This window comes from Monodelphis domestica, chromosome 2, assembly GCF_027887165.1.
Source record: "Monodelphis domestica isolate mMonDom1 chromosome 2, mMonDom1.pri, whole genome shotgun sequence".
Lineage (NCBI taxonomy): Eukaryota > Metazoa > Chordata > Mammalia > Didelphimorphia > Didelphidae > Monodelphis > Monodelphis domestica.
In genome coordinates, this window is record NC_077228.1 from 459356100 (window position 1) to 459374220 (window position 18121).

Sequence of the window (18121 nt, forward strand, 5' to 3'; positions counted from 1 at the left end):
ATTATGAAGTAAAATAGAATAAGCAAACAAAAAAAAATCTCAGCATTACAAAACTATCATCATGACAGAGATGCTTAAGACAGAAACTCAGAATAAGAGTATGACTCCAAAACATCTTCAACAAAAGCCCCAAAGTAAAATACAGTTTGGGTACAAGTTCAACTAGAATTCTTGGACAAGATGAAGCAAGAATTTTTTAAAAAATGAGTTAAAATTTTTTTTTAAATAAATGAAATGAACACTAGAGGAAAAAATGAGAAAAGAGAGCTATGGAAGAATGAATTAGAAAGAGAATTAACAGTCATCACGTTTTTCTTCTGTGTTTCTACTCCCACCATTCTAAATCCTTACTATTTTTCACCCTTTTTTCCCCTCATCTTCAATTTGTTGCCAAGGACTGTCAGTTTCTTTGTAATATCTCTTGAATATTGTCCCATTTATCCTCTAATACTGCTACTATTCTGGTGCCGGTCCTCATCTCCTAATTCTGGACTATTGTAATAGTCTTCTAGTTGGCCTACATGACATAAGCCTAAAGCCAATAGTTAGCATTATCTTTAATAAAGGAATGCTAGAAGTCTTTCCAGTAAGATCAGGGGTAAATCAATGATGTCCATTGTTAACACTATTTGATGCAGTCTTGAAATATTAAATGTAGCAATAAGACACACATACAAAATTGGGAGATAAGCATAGGCAAAGTAAAAACAATTTTTTTCTTGCTAATGATCTGGTGGTTTATATAGATTCAATAAAAATTCTTTTTGTAGTAAAGCATTGGAACCTGTAATTTGGGAATTAGCTGAAGAATTTATGGTATATCGATGTAACTGAATATTATTATGCTCTAAAACATTGTATCAAACTCATATATAAACAAAGGGCACTAAACTATAAAGAAGGATCTGGGTGGATGTATCCTGACTTATAAAACCAGATATTAGGGAGTAGTTGGGTGGTTCAATGAATTGAGAGCCAGGCCTAGAGATGGGAGGTCCTAGGTTCAAATCTGGACTCAGACATTTCCTAGCTGTGTAACCCTGGGCAAGTCACTTAAGCCTCGTTGCCTAGCCCTTACCACTCTTCTTCCCTGGAACCAATACATAAGATTGATTCTATGATAGAAGGTAAGGGTTTTATTAAAAAAAAAACACCAACCAGATATTAACACTTTCTATGTTTTATTTTATTTTTATTTATTCTGTTAAATATTTCCTATTTATGTTTTTATCTGGTTCTGGCACTTGTGTCTTAATGGCCACAATTTCCACAATTTTGGTGATGTCTGACAATTCTACTCTAGAAATGTTGAGAGAGATATATTTTTAAAACTTGGGAAGATTTGTACAAATGGATATAGAATAAAGTAAGCAGAACTAAGAAAGAAACTTAAAGGTAACTACAATATTGTAAAGAAGAACAACATTGAAAGATTCTAATCATTCTAATGATCCAATAACGAATGCAGAAAACCTATGAGTAAGCGTGTTACCAACTCTTGGGAGAGAGATGATGGCCTATGGGTAGAGATAAAAATTTCTACATATGACTGATATGTGGATTTGTTTTGACTATACCTATTTGTTATAAGAATACTGCCATGGTGCAAAAATTAGCTCATTTGAAACCTACAGGAAGTATAATAGTCCCTCAAGTCCACTGGGTTCCATCCTCAGTATTTTTAGGGAGTTGTGAGATTTTAAATGGTTGAGGTCTTAAACTGTAGTGGTTAAAATAGTGGAAGATATAAATTGTGATAGATATAAGAGAGGGTGAGTAAGTTTGACCGCAGGAATATGTTTCACTACAGTGTCTTGGGTTTAAAATAAAATATAAGGTGGTCGCCAGGGAAATATTCCCAATTATTCAAATACCCAAGTCAATTGGGTTTTATAGAGATTTTAATTAACAATACAATGAGTAATCAAAGAAAGAGAGAGAGAGAGTAAGAAAGGAATAAGTATGAAGGGCCTCAATCCAACATGGCCTAGACCTGAGTCTTAAAAGAGAAATCAGTCAGTTTTTTATAGCTCACCATAAGATCTATCTAAGTAAGGATTTCTAATGACACCAGGCCAGCAGCATCTCAGCTGCTTTCACCAGCTCCCTCCTCCATCTGAATGTTTCAGAATCAGTCTCCTCAGAATGAATCTCTCCAATCTGAATGTTTCAGAATGACTTCCCAGCTCTTCTCTGAGCTCTTATTTTTAAGGGCAAAATTTCCTCTGTCACCTCCCCTAAGTCCTTACATCTCCAATCACTGTAGATGTTTCTAAAGGACCACCCATTCTTAGTCCACACCTAAGAAGGTGTGGATTTTTGAGTAATTCACACCAGGAAAGCTCTGAGTAAGTTTTCCAGTTCTTTGTTCCTTGTAAATTCACAAGTTGCTTGACCTTTATAGGTACTTAGCTTAAGAAAAGTATGGGTTTAAGTACTTTTCATTGTTCAGAAAAGAGTTTACAACTTTATCTTCCCCTAGGGCAGACCCAAGTAGGTAAAGTAGAATTCTCACATTCCTGCTTTAAGTAGAGTTCACTGCCCAAATGGGGAATGGTCTTAATCCAATCTTATAAAGTAGGGTCTGGGAAATTTTAAGGTTTACAGAGTTCATATTAAAGGAAAGATTAGGAAAGCTGTCACAGTCAATTCTTGGTTAGGAAAATTCCTAACATTTAGGAAAAGGTTTGGATATATGCCTTAACTTCCATTTATATATATTTTTCTTGCTAACCCTTGTTCTCTTTGAAGTTAAAGTAAAATTCAAGTTATTGGGTTGTTAGGGTAATGAAGCACCCAAATATGTTATAGTGACTGTTGATAAACAAGGATTGGGAGGGGAATTTGGGGAAAGAGCAGACCTTTTCCAGGAACTTCCCTAAGGACTTGGGGAAGCAGATATACTTGTGGTATCAGGCTAAGTTTTCTGCTCTGAGATGCCTATGGAGCTGATGGCTTTTCTCAGTATTTCCTTTCTTTGCCTCAATTGTCTTTTTTGTTTTCCTTTATCTAGTTTTCCTTTCCAACTTAGCTCTTGATGTCCCTACACCTTCCTCTCTGTCTCCAAATCCTCAAACTCTCTCCTTGGTTTTGAACCAGCTCCACCTTCAATACAAACTTCTAGAGTGTGACCAATTAGAATTGACTTTTGGCCACACCAAATTTCAGTGTCCATGATTGATTCAAGGCAATGTTGTGAAAGGGAATTCTTTGTTCTTTTTGTCTATTCTGAGTTTACACTTGGAAAAAGAGAGTCCTTTATTCTCTTTGCCTAGTTGGAGCTAACACTAACTTAAGTACCTTACTAGATTGTGAAGACAGGATTAACTCTCTTTTGTCTACCTTTTGATGGAATGAACACAAGCTTGAACTAGGCAGAAGAGCTCAAACCACTTAGTGAATTCACACCCTGTATAATTGAAAATCTGTTACCCTTAAAAAAAAACTACATTTCCCAGGAGCCCACTGACTTCCTGTCATTACATACTTCCTATAGACAGGGAATAAATATTCAGTGGGAAGTCCTGCTTCTGCTCTTAGGCATGCAACCATCATGGTGATGGTGGTGAATGGGGATTTTGAAAATGGATAATCAGTCATGGGCACCTGGTCTTTATTTTATACCCTCTTTATTCCTTGATTTCTAATGGTCATTAAAAACCTCCTAAAATATAATATTTTATTATTGACATTAATTTTAATTTTTATAGTTGTTGGCAACCAGAAGGGATGAGAAAAACTCTCAATTTTTTTAAGCTAGCCTAAATAAAAATTTAAGCCACATTTCTCCTTCCAAGGATTTTGCCCCCTCCCCACCCACCTGAATTCTGAGAGGACTCCAAACTCTCTTCCTGAGCTGTTGCTCTGCTCCTGCCAATTTGTATGTTTTGTTGTTGTTGTTTTGTTTTTCTCCTTTTGCCTGGTCACCCTTCCTATGGGCCTGGCTATTTTTAGTTTGAAGACTCTTACCCATCTGCTTGAGTCCATGTTTGTGTTCCTCATTCCTCACTGCTGCCTGCTCCTGCTCCTGCTCTTGCTCAGGCTCCTGATCTGCTTGATCCTGATTGCTCATCTTCCTACTCTGGCCACAGTCCCAAATCTCTGGGCCCCAACCCCGACAAACTGCTGTTGTTGGTCCTGCTGGTCTGCTGGTAGCTGCTTCTACATCTTTATAACTCACAAACTTGGAGCCGCTCTCTGGGCAGCAACTGGTAAAAACTAGGGTGTATTTTCCTTAGGAAATGATTAGCCTCCTAACTCCCTCTCCACATGTCTGGGGAAACTAAGGTTTTACCTCTGAGAGAAGGGAAGAAGCAAGTTACTCTTCCAAACAGGAAATAAATTACAAGCATGACTGGTTCTATGAAAGAGCAATGCATTACCTATTTCAAACAGCTTCCAGCTTTAGGATGTTTTTTTCATGGGTGCACTAATTCTTTCACTTATCTTGCCTAAGATTCAGGGGAGAAAACTCATCTCCCTACACCCTTTGCCATTTGGGCCTGCCCAGTCTCTAAGATCCATCAATCTAAGATTGGGATTCTTCCTTACCATGTTCATTGAGGAATTCTCCCTCACTAGGGGAAAGCAAAAAAAAATCTCACAAAGGGAATCTGGATAGATAGAGAAAGGAATTTTAAAGAGACTGGAGGTGAAAATTTTAAGCCTTTTCAGACTTTATTGTTTTATGAAAGTCTCTGTATTTTATTGTATTTTGTTGATTGGTTTAAGATTTAATTTTGTTGTTTTAAGTTCATATATTAATGTATTCAAAACTATTCTGTTACACTTAATCAGTTTCATCTACTGTGTTTTAACTACTGATATATTCTGTTACCTTTCCCCTATAACTATACTGAACAAAAATTATTGAATAAGCCCATATAAAAACAGCTTTTTCTTCCATTTTTGGCTTTGTAAATTGTCACACAGATGATGGATGGACTCTGTCAGCCTGGCTAACACCCTTTAGTAAATTTAATGAGCTAAATATCTCAAATTGATTTTAAGGAGTCTTTAGATATGATTAAAATTTTTTTTCAACAACTCTGATCATTTTTCCTACCTCTGAGTTATTTGTAACAAGACGTAAAGGATCCATTTTAGTAGCTGAAGTGAAGTACAATTATAATCCCCACCTCCTGCATTTGTAAAAATGTAAATGGATGGGATATAACAGTCTCATACCAAAGGAGCTGGCCAGGGCATGGTACCCCTGGATGGCTCCCAAAAAAGAACATCTCTCATTTGTAACTCTTCAGTTTAATTTACTTCCACCAGAACAATCTAGATTTCTTGGTAATGTTTTAGACCCAAATAAGTTTTACTTTGTTTAAAAATATCTCAACCAAGGAACCTTTGTATTCTACTTTTGCGTAGCTGACACAGTGTGTCAATGATTGTAAAATACATATTTTTTATTTTTAAAAAGTATTATTGCTTTTGCTTGCATGTGCAATATACTATTTCAGTTTTTCCTCTCCTTTTTGTATTTGAAGCACGTCACCAGTATTAAGAAGATTTTCTTTAACGTTTTTGATTTTGCAGTAATATAAGTTTAAAATACATTTGTTCTAATATTAATGCATACCCAAAAAAGTTTTAAACTATAAAAATGATACCATTTGTTGTTAAAAAAATTTATGGGACTTTGCTTAATGATTCTGTCTGATTCCAGGAGAAGGGAATACAAAAAGAACCATTGCACAATGCCAAAGAAGCACAAAGCTAAACTGCATAGTGCCAATCAAGCACAAGGTCAAAGAGATCAACCAATCCCAATGGGATTGATGAAATTTTGAGCCAAGACAAGAGGACTTGAACTTGTTTGGGGTTTGAGGTTATGACTATTTTGACATATGTCAAAGGCAGGTCTTCCTTGTCCCACATTCTACCAAGTATCTCAAATTTGACTCCTACTTAGCTCCTATAATCTAGTCCCTATTCTGTCTTTCATAGTGTGGCAACTTCCTATAGTCTTGGTGGCAAATGGGTAAGTAAAATATTATTGCATTTTATCCTACAGACTTGTGGTATAGAAATTAGTTCAATTGGACCTTAATACAAGGGCCTGTTAGAAATTTATTAAATTGAACCCAAAATACAAGGGCCTATTATGAATTTATTCTTGCTTACTCAAAATATTATGTACATAGATTTTTTGATATTTTGATTCTGATTTTGATTTTTTTCTTTCTCCCAAAAGAAGTTTATTTTTTCTTCCATTTGTTTTTCTTTTATTTTTTGTTTTTTTTTTCTTTTGATAATTGATTCATATACCTCATAACTCAGCCATGCATTCCTAAGTGATCCCTCTGTTTTTCAACACTCTCTTCGTGAAGTAATGTATTATTATTCTAAAATGAAAAGTTTAAATTCTTTTGAGAGTAATTTTAGGTTAAGAAACATGCTACCTCTCTGAATCCAGAAAGTGAAATGTTTGGCAAAGACACCATGAAGATGCCTCCACAGACAACACACTGCACCAAAAGATGCAGAGTGAACTTTGGAATGTGGTGATATGAACTGTGTGGGTTGAATGCATTTGTTTTGTATGTATACTCTTATGCCAAAGGGAACTACCCCGTAACTGGTTTTTTTGTCAATGTGCCTAGCAATAATTGATTTTGTTCTCTTTTCATTTTATCCCCAAATTATTGTAATTTCAAAATTGGTTATGTTTATAAGATCCATTGGAGAGACTAGTCTTCTAGGGGGGAATGTATAATTAAAAATCTGTTACCCTAAAAAAAGAACTACATTTCCCAGGAGCCCACTGACTTCCTGTCATTGCATACTTCCTATAGACAAGGAATAAATATTCATTGGGCAGTCCTGCTCCTGCTCTTGGGTGTATAGCCAGCATGGTGATGGTGGTGAATGGGGATTTTGAAAATGGCTAATCAGTCATGGGCACCTGGTCTTTATTCCTTGATTTCTAATGATCATTAATAAACCTCATAAAATATATCTTTATTATTAAGATTTAATTTTAAATTTTACAACCCTACCTAGTACTAGGTGAGAAGCCATCAAGATACTTGGAGAGCTCTACTCTTTTTTCTAATTCAAATAGTCAGAAATTTTTGAATTCTTTTAATAGTTCACACCCTCAGAAACTGTGAACCTTTTGGATGAGTATTCACTCCTCCAGAAGGTGCGAATTGGTTCCCACAAACACTGCCCCCTGGGCATTAGTAGACAATCTGGAAGCTGTGATTGATTGGCTTCTGTGAAGAGGGGAGGAGACAGGAAGCCACTATATGAATTTTTGGGGTTAAGGAAGTTGGCTTCAATAAGGAAGTCAGCTTAAGGAAGAAGTTCAGTTCAGGGGAAATAGTTGGACTCAGAAGTCACCTTCGGCTCCAGTCCTTGTCTTGACTCTGCCTCTTGGAGGAAACGTGGGTGAGTGGACAGCTGGCTTTCTCTTCCTGTCTTCTGGACAGAGTTTAATTCTGGTTGAAGATTAATTAAGTCCTGACTGAGCCAAGCACTGGAATAATATTTAGTTAGAGAGGTTAATGTTTTCTCTACCTTTTTGCATTTCTCTACTTTCACTCTTTCTACCTCTTTTGTAAATAAAAGTTAGTAAAGTAATTTCAACTTTGAGCATATATTTCAGTCAAACCATTAAAATTTAATTATTACATTTCCCAGGTCTTAAACTCTCCTGGTAGATTGATACTTACAACAACAAGGAAGGATACAATTTGATGGTTTGTTAAATAAACACTTCACATTTCTTCTCAGTTCTGCATTTCCAAACACTACCCTCCAGGTGTATGTCTTCTGACAAGTCAGGTCAGGACTTGCACTCATCCTCTGGCTGATGGCCATCTCCTCTCAGAAGCACTGTGCTGAGAAAGCAGCTCTGTAATATAGATAGGAACTGTTTAAGAACCAGGATCCTTAAATCTCTCAAATTCCAAAGACTGGTTTAAAAGCTGTTCATATCTCTCTGAGGATCCCTGTTTCATTATCTATGCTCAGATAAAAATAGCAAAGGCAACTAGAAGCCTCAAGGTCCAGGCTCAACTCACTTAGCTAAGTATCCATTTCACTCACAGTTTTCCTGAAGAGTACAAGAACATAATGCCAAGGTGTGGGAATAGGTTTTTCCTTTCTCCTATTTCTTCATAGGAAACCTATGGAGGGAGGGTGATTTGATACAAGGAGAATTAAAGAGAAAAAGATAGAAGGCCAGGTTAATCACTTTTTTAAATGATAGCTTAAAAAGGTGATTACTACTAAAAATATTTTTTCACTAGTACAGCTTTCTCTTTTTAACTTTTTTTTAATGAGCATTTACTTTGTTTTCCTTCCATTCCCCAAAATATATATTTCAATGGGTTTGGGGACACAGTTCCAAATTGTTTTTTCAGAACGGTGGGACCAAGTCATAGTTCCATGAACAGCATTGATGAGCCCATTTCCCTCCAACGTTTATCAATTTCTTTCTTTGTCATCTTTGCCAACCTGATAGATGTGAATTAGAATCTCAAAGTTGTTCTAATGTTGTGTGTCATGAAAATGAACCACATAATGTGAAAGAATTTTAAAAAGAAATGTATTATTAGGTCATTTTGTGGAGAAAGAGCCAGAAAGAAGTTGTAGCTCCTCCTTCAAGTTTTTGTGAGAAATTACATCATATAGAATTATGGGCTTAAGGAAATTTGCATGATGGACAGTAGTCTCTAGAAGGACAGTTTGAGATGTATATCAGCAGGTAAATCAATCTAATTTGGGAAACGCAAAACACAAGCTTTGGGTAGACTCAAATGAAGTACTGGATGGGACCTACATACTCCTTAAAACCATCCAGCTTCCCTGGTGTATCTCTGAGGTCAACCTGATCTTGACAGAAAATCAAACTTTTAGGATTAGACAATTTTCTAGCCACATAAAGACAGATCCAAACAATATTGTTGTTATTTAGTCATTTCAGTCATGTTCAACTCTTTACAACCCCATTTGAGATTTTCTTGACAAATTTTCTATTCCTTTTCCAGCTAATATTACAGATTAGGAAACCAAGGCAAACAGGGTCAAGTGACTTGCCTAGGGTCACACATCTAGTAAGTGTCTGAAACCAGGTTTGAAATCAGGAAGATGAGTCTTCTGACTCCAGGCCTGGCACTCTCTCTACTGTGATTTCTAGCTGCCCTTAAACAGAATTAACAAATAGTTAAAAAAAAAAAAACATTTTCTCTATAATGGATATTATTGATAGTTTAGAACATTTTTACATGACTATTAATAGCTTGAATTTCTTCTTTTGAAAACTGCCTATGCATATCCTTTGACTATTTAAAACTTGAGGCATGGTACATATTCGGATATATTCAACTCAGTTACTTGTATATCTGGGATATGTAGAAACTTGCAGCAAAGACTTTAATTACATTCCTTTGGTGACTCCCTTTTAAAAATCCACTGAGTAGGTTAGATCTCCTGGCTTAGTAACCAGTTCTACCTGGCAACACCATCATGTTGGAGGACCAGGGGGCAACCCAAGGTTTACTCCATCATCACAAAGTGGCAAGTGTTTTGAAGGTAAGCCAAAAGTAACTGGGACACCCAAGACATATTCTACATGATAGCTTTTATATGATTAATTCCATGAATGCTCTGTGGGTTTCAACATCTATTACACTAATAACAACCCTATGAAGATCATTTTATAGGGGGCAGCTAGATGACTCAGAGGACAGAGAACCAGGCCTAGAGATGGAAGGTCCTGGGTTCAGATTTGACCTCAGACACTTCCTAGCTGTGTGACCCTGGGCAAGTCACTTGACCCCCATTGCCTAGCCCTTACTGATCTTCTGCCTTATAATTAGACTTGATTCTAAGACAGAAAGTAAGGATTTAAAAAAAGAGAATCATTTAATAGATGACACTTTATAAAAACCTAATTCTGATGCATTATCATGGCATAGAAATTCCTCATGGATTTTTTTCTCTTTCTTTAGAGGTGGGTAGTATCCCCAAAGAAACTCAGGTTAACGGAATCTTGCTCCCCCCATCCCCCAGGTTCTTTTAATAAAATTACAGTCAATTGAGATCAGAGTACTACTGGCAGTTGAAAAGAATTAGCCATGCAGCAAATGGCTCTCTCTTCTCCCTTCTTTCCCCACCATTGGCAATGGCATCTTGCAGCTGAGCAAATCATTTAGCAGTAAATGCTATATGCCTAGCAGAGAAGAAGCCCAGAAATACAGCTACGGAATTGAGAGAGAGTAAGTGGTAGTTAAGCCATGAAGAAGAGCCCATCTGTGGGACAGGAGGTCTATTTGAGTAAACTGTGAAGCAAAGATGCTGTGCCATGGTGGTAGAGATGCCACAAGAAGAGAAAGGGTCCTGGGGTTCTTCACTATCAGAAGTAAGAGCTGCCTAAGCCACATGTGCTCCCCAACTGTATGTACCTCTCCACACACAGACTCTATGTGTGGCCACTTCTCCAATGATGTGTTTTTGGTAGGGAAAATATGCCCCAGGTTTCTGGAAGGAATGCTTTATTATTTCATTCATTCTGTCCCATTTTAGGAAATTCCTTTGTTTTGATATGTTCTTACACTGACTATAGAAGGTTAAATCATTAGTAGGGATTTTTGAGCTATACTTTTGGGAATGTGGACCTAGAGAGTACCTTGAAACTTGAGAGAGGGGAAGTAATTTTCTGGGGAAACCTAAGTACAAGTAGCACCAAGAAAGAGATGGGGAGCTACATTTTAAAAAAGTTTTCTTGATGTTTTTGTTTTCTTGCAGCCTTCATGCAGCCAGAGTGTGGGGAAAGTGCTCCCCTCCCACTTTCCTCAAAGGAAATCAATGGAGGGAGAACAACTTGATGCAAAGAAGTGAAGAAAGAGGAAGAGAGAAGACCAGGTTACTTACTTTAAAAAAATTATTACTTAAAAAATCAATTACTGTTAAGAATGTATCTTTTCCAGGACACCTTTCCACTTTTAACTTCTTTTTAAAAAAGAGCATTTTCTTTGTCTTTCTCATTCTGCTCATCCACTTAATCCTTTGTTGTGAAAAAGAAAAATGGTTATATCAAAGGGATCGTGTAGAGCTGAAAGAGACCTTTTGTTGTTTAGTCATTTTTTCAGTGCTGTGTCACTCTTCATGATCCCATTTGGATCTTCTTGGCAAGGATACTAGAATGGTTTGTCCTTTCTCCATTCATTTTATAGATAAAGAAACTGAGGCAAACAGATTAAGTGACTTGTCTAAGGTCACCTAGCTAGGAAGCATCTGAAGCTGGATTTGAACTCACAAAAATGAGTCTTCCTGACTCAAAAGAAAGGGACTTTAGAGATAATCAAGTCTACCTCCTTTTATGATGAACTATGATACAGAGAAAGTAAGGAACTTGTCCATATTCACACACCTACTGAGTGTCACTTTAGTTTATTTGTTTTTTTATGGTGGTGTTTTAGTTTTACATGATTATTCTCTTACAAAAATGGATGGAAAATTTTAATTTCATATAATATGCATGATATTATGTAATACATGTATGACCCAGATGGAATTGTTTGTGAATTCCAGGAGTGGGGAGGGAAGGCAGGGAAGGAGACAATTTGGATCATATAACTTCAGAAAACTTATGTGAAAATTTGTTAATATGTGTAATTGGTAAAACAAAATATCTTTACAATGAAAATAAAATTTAAAAAAATTTATTCCCAGGTTTTAAAAGACTTGGTCAGTAAAATATGAGCTTTGGCAGATACTACCAAGCCAGAAAGACTTCAGGTTCAGTTCTAGCAAATGTTGTTCAAAAAGCAGCCTTGCTAAGGACAGAGAGGTTCTACCAGTAAGTTGGCTTATAGGTCAATAATTCTTTGGATATGATAATCCAGGAAAATATTAAATGGTCTTTCATCATGAGTGACACTTTCCACTTTATATTGTGGCAAAGACAGAAAAGTAGAAAAGGAAGTCAAAGGGGCTAAGAACTACATAATTTTTAGAGCACCTGTAAATATTACCTTAACGTTGATATTAAATGTTTAGGATAATTATTCTAAATATAACATGACTGTCTGCTAACTGCTGATATGATATATTAAGGAACTGAATTTAATCAGTTTTGACTTATTGTTACAGGTAAAACCAGAAGATATAAAGATGTGGCAGCTAAATGGAAAGACCCCTCACTTCTCCTTAGAAACATCAAGGGGTCAATGGAAATGTCATTAGCATGACCCCCAAATGAACAAGAAATATTTTAATAGTTGATTGGTTCTTCTGCATTGTGTGTTCCTATGATGAAGATAAAAGATCATAATGAAGATAATTAGAGATATCTATTGAAACAGAAAAATTCAAAGAAAATTTAAGATTTTCACTAGCCAAAATATAATTTCCTGAGCACTTAAGAATTAGTGCTGGACTGTTGGTGGAGTTGTGAATGATCCAACCATTCTGGAGGACAATTTGGAACTGTAAAAGTTAAAATTAAATCTCAATAATAAGAATATTATATTTAGGAGATTTATTAGGGATCATTAGAAATAAAGGAATAAAAGGAATACAAAAATAAAAAAAATGACCACATGCCCATGGCTGATCAGCCAGTTCAGATGCCCACCTTACCACAACCAAGGTCACGATCATCAAGCCAAAGAGTCAGGACCCTCCATGTCCCTGCCTAATAAACCCTGTCTAAAGGAAGTATGTAACAACAGGAAGTCAGTGGGCTCCCTGGAAATGTAGTTCTTTTGGGGGAGTAACAGATTTTCAATTTCAATTCTCAGGGGGGATATAATCCCCTGAGATCTGTGGAAGACTAGCCTCTCCAATGGATCTTGTAAACATAACCAACTTTGAAATTACAATAATTTGAGGATAAGAAGAAAAGTGAACAAAACCAATGATTACTAGGCATATTGAGAAAAAGTCAGTTAGAGAGCAGTCCCCTTAAGCATAAGAGTATGCATACAAAACAAATGCATTCAACTTCACATGGTTCAAATCACCACATCCCAAAGTTCACTCTAGATCTTTTGGTGCAGCATGTGGTCTGTGCAGGCTTTCACTTTCTGCATTCGAAGAGGTAGTATGTTTCTTAACCTAAAATTACACTCAAAAGAATTTAAATTTTGCATTTTAGAATAATAATACTTCCTCCCCCCCCCCCCCCCGAAGAGGGTGTTGAAAAACACCGGGATCACTTAGGATTGCATGGCTGAGTTGTGAGGTATAAGAATCAATTGACAAGAGAAATCAAAAACATAAAAAAAAAATCCAAAGAAAAAAGAAAAAATAATTTCTGGATGAAATGTAGACTCTCAAAGTCTTATGTATAAAAATTTTAAGTAAAGGAAAATAAACCTATAACAGGTCCTTGAATCAGGACCAATTAAAGTCATTTATTTAATTATGTACTTTCCCAATCAGCAGCCAGGACTACAGAAAATTTTGCCACACAATGAAAGAAGGAATAGGGACTAGATTATAGGAGTCGGGTAGGAGCCAAATTTGAGATACTTGGTAGAATGTAGGACAATAGACATATGTCAAAATAGCCACAAACTGGAACCCCAAACAAGTTCAAGCCCTTTTATCTTGGCTCAAAATTTCATCAATCCCTTTGAGATTGGTTGGTGTCTTTGACCTTGTGCTCGATTGGCACTGTAGTTTAGCTTTGTGCTTCTTTGGCACTGTGTAATGGCTCTTTTTGTATTCCCTTCTCCTGGAATCAGACAAAATCATTAAGCAAAGTCTCATAATTTTTTTCAACAATCAATGGCATCATTTTTATAGTTTAAGGCTTTTGGGGCATGCATTACTATTAGAACAAATGTATTTTAAACTTATATTACTGCAAAATTTAAAAAATTAAAGAAAAATCTTCTCAATACTGTTGACATGTGCTTCAAATACAAAAAGGAGAGAAAAAATAAAACTCAGATACTATATTGCACATGCAAGAAAAAACAATAATAAAAAAGAGTTTTAAAAATAAAAAAATATATATAGCTTACAATCAGTGACACACCGTGTCAGCCAAGGAAAGGTAGAATACAAAGGTTTCTTACCAAAAAAATGAGATCCATTTCCTTTTTAACTTAACCACTGTGTGAGTACAAATGATTTTCAGAATAAAACAGTAATATAGTAGATAATGCACATTCAAAGAAGTCCCCCAAATTCACAATAGCTCAGTTAATTACAATAGCAAATAAACCCACTATCATATTTCAAATAAGTTGCTGTATGTCATAAAATAATCTACAAAGTGATGGATATTTGTCGCAATTTTTGACAGGTGTAGCAAATCTTTCAACCTTGGCAAACATATTTTTAAACAAAGTAAAACATATTTCAGTCTAGAACATCATCAAGAAATCTAGATTCTTCTGGTGGAAGTAAATTAAACTGAAGAGTTTTTGTGGGAGCTCTTTTTTGCCTTCCTGCCTCATATAAATACCTTGGTTGGAACATCTCTTTGATTCTCTACCTTTAATACACCATTCTTTATAATATAAATATAAATGGAAAATATCATCCATTCAGAAACCACTAATTATCTAAAATGGTTTCTGAAGACCCCTTAAAATCAATTTGAGATATTTAGCTCATTAAATTTTTCAAAAGTTGTTAGCCAGGTTAAGTCCATCCATCATCTATGTGACAATTAACAAATGCAAAATGGAAAAAAAAAAACCTGTTTATGGACTTTTATAATATTTTACAATATTTTGTTCAGTAGTCATAGGGGAAAGGTAAAAGAATATATCTAATAGTTAAAACATCATATATTAAACTGATTCCATGTAACAGAATAGTATTGAATACATTAATATATAAACTTAAAACATCAAAATTAAATCTTAAACCAAATAATCAGCAAAATACAATAAAATACAGAGACTTTCATAAAACAACAGAGTCTGAAAAGGCTTAAAATCTTCACCTCCAGCCTCTTTAAAATTCCTTTCTCTATCTGTTTACATTACTTTTTGTCAAGGCTCTGGGATTTCCAATAGTGAGGGGGAACATGGGTTTGGGGAATCTCAAACTGGATGAACCCTAGAGCCTGGGCAGGCCCAATTGGCAAAGGGTTGTAGGGAGATGAATTTCTCCCCTGAATCTCAGGTAAGATAATTGAAAGAATTAGTGCATTCATGAATGGTAGAAAAAATCCTAAAACTGAAAACTGTTTGAAATAGGCAAGGTATTGCTCTATCATAGAGTGAGCCATGCTTGCAATTTTACTTCCTGTTTGGAAGAGTAACTTCCTTCCCTTCCTCTTCCCCTCTGAGGTAAAACACTAGGGAACAGTTTGTTTACCTTTACACGTGGACAGGGACACCCTGGTTTTTACCAGCTGCTGCCCAAACAGTGGCTTCAAGTTTTTGAGTTCCAAAGATACAGTGGCAGCTACCATCAGGCCAGCAGGACCAACAACAGCTGTCGGGGTTGGGGGCCAGATATCAAGAGGAGGATTCAGGAGTAGGAGCAGGAGCAGGAACAGGTAGTAGCAGCAGCAGCAGCACTGCCAGAGGCAGCAGTGAGGAACTGAGGAATATGGGCTTAAGCAGATGGGCAAGAGAAGTGTTTATCTCTTCTTCACCAAGAATCCCCCAGCTAAAAATAGTCCAGCTGGTAGGGAGGACAACTGGGCAAAAGGTGAGGATGATAGAAGTAAAGCATCAGCTCTGAAGAGAGTTTGGACTTCTCTTGGATTCTTTGACAATGGGGGGGGAGGGGCAGAGTGAAAAGCCTTGGCAGGAGAAATGTAGCTTTAAAAAAATTATCTAAGCTATCTTAAAAAATTGAGAATTTCTTCTCCAACTAGTGGTTGCCATCAAATGTAAAAATTAAAATAAATGTCTACAATAAAAATATTATATTTTAGGAGATTTATTATGGATCATTAGAAATAAAGGAGTAAGAAGAATACAAAAAAAAAAAAGCCAAAACCACATGCCCATGGCTGATCAGTCAGTTCAGATACCTGCCTTACCACCACCAAGCTCACTGTCACCAAGCCAAAGAGGTGGGACCCTTCACATTCCCACCTAATATGCCCTGTCTACAGGAAGTATATAATGGCAGGAAGTCAGTGGGCTCCTGGGAAATGTAGTTCTTTTTTTTTTTAGGGTAACAGATTTTCAATTTTACAGAACTATACCCAAAAGGCTTTAAAAGAATGTCTACCCTTTGACCCATCCATGCCACTGTTGGGTTTGTACCCCAAAGAGATAATAAGGAAAAAGATTTGTACAAAAATATTTATAGCCATGCTCTTTATGGTGGCAATAAATTGGAAAATGAAGGAGTGTCCATTGATTGGGGAATGGCTGAACAAATTATAACATATTTGGTGATGGAGTGTTATTGTGTTGAAAGGAATAATTAATTGGAGGAATTCCACATGAACTGGAACAACCTCCAGGAATTGATGCAGAGTAAAAGGATCAGAACCAGGAGAATGTTGTACCCAGAGGTGGATACACTGTGGCACAATCAAATGTAATTGACTTTGCTGCTAGTAGCAATGCAATGACCCACAACAATCCAGAGGAACTTATGAGAATGAATGCTATTCACATCCAGAGAAAGAACTGTGGAAACAGAAATGCAGAAGAAAAACACATGATCAATCATGTAGTTTGATAGGGATATTATTAGGGTTTTAATGTTAAAAGATCACTCTACTGCAAATATGTATAACATGGAAATAGGTTTTGAACAATGATATATGTTTAACCCAGTGGAACTGCTTGTCAGCTTTGGGAGGGGGGGAGAAAAGAATAGGGAGGAAGCATCATGAATCATGTAACCATGGAAAACATTCTGAATTTAAAACATTTTTTTAAATCTACCTAAACTATTAAAAAAAATCAGTGCTGAAAAATATGTATAATAAAGATTGCAATGCATGCTAGATGGGTAGAGCACAGGGAACCTAGTCTATTCAATTTACTTTTTGTTCTGAATCAAATACGGTATGTTGCTAAGCCAGAAAAGATATTAGAAGTGTAAGCTTATATAAACCCTAAATTTTTCTATAATTATCTATAATAGAAGACTTTGATCTCTGCCCACACATAGTGGCCAAAAAGGCCCTTTGCCCAGCTTCTATTATCAGAGAGGAGTGGCTATGACCTAAGAGCAGTCCACTGGCCATTGTTCTCAGCAGAATGAAGCTCAGTTGACTTGCCCTCAAGAGATAAATAAGCCTTGAAGATAGTAGCAAGAAGCAACATCCAGCAGAGAAAGACTGACGCTAGAGGAGTAATGTGGCAGTGGAGTATGTGGCAAGAATTACTATTTAAATAAGCCCAGCAAATACGTTGTACCCAGTGAGGTATAGGACCCATTGAGAGATCAGGCAGCCTATACAACCTCAGAGATTTGACTTGTCTTTTCACTGTGAAGCTTCTTATCCATGACCCCTTTCAATGTTCACTTTCCCCATGGGGTATATTTTTCAGTAGATTGTACCCTATGTTTATGACAGTATGTTCAATCAAAAATCTTACTATGCTTATTAAATAAATGCCTTTGCTTTAAATTAATTATCAGTTCATCAAGAAGAATTTAAGTGCCTATTATATTCCAGACACTGTGCTAAATGCTGAGGATACAGTGAAGGGCAAAACCAGTCTTTGCCCTTTTACAACCCAATGGGAGAGACAACATGTATACAGTTACATGCATAGAAGCTCTATACGGGGTAAATTGGAGGCAATCTTAAGGAGAAAGCATTCACATTACTAGGGATCAAAAATGAATTCTTATAGAAAGTGAGATGAGAGCTAAAACTGGAAGGAAGCCAAGGAAGCCAGGAGGTGAGAAAGGAGAGATTTTCAAGCATTGGGAGCAACCAGTGAAAAGACATAAAACCAAGAGATGGAATATTTGTGGAAGGAACAACAAGAAGGTCAGTGTAGCCATATTATAGAGTATATGGATGGGAGGAAAGTGTAAGAAGAATGAAAAGGTAGGGAGGATCCAGATTGTAAAGGATTTTAAATGACAAATGGGATTTTAAAAAAATGTTATTTGTTACATTAACTCCCTCTCTTCCTCCCCTCTCCCCACTAGAAAAAGCATCACTTGATAAAAAGATATATGTGTACATAACACTATGTCTTACTTA

General features: G+C 36.2%; 1 long non-coding RNA gene across 1 annotated transcript; it reads left to right on the forward strand.

The window, feature by feature from the left end:
- The first annotated feature begins 6895 nt into the window (after positions 1 to 6895).
- On the forward strand, positions 6896 to 17528 carry LOC103100736 (uncharacterized). The gene is made up of 3 exons (XR_463225.3): positions 6896 to 7404; positions 10768 to 10884; positions 12115 to 17528. It is a non-coding gene; the product is annotated as an uncharacterized LOC103100736 (long non-coding RNA).
- Positions 17529 to 18121: the final 593 nt, after the last annotated feature.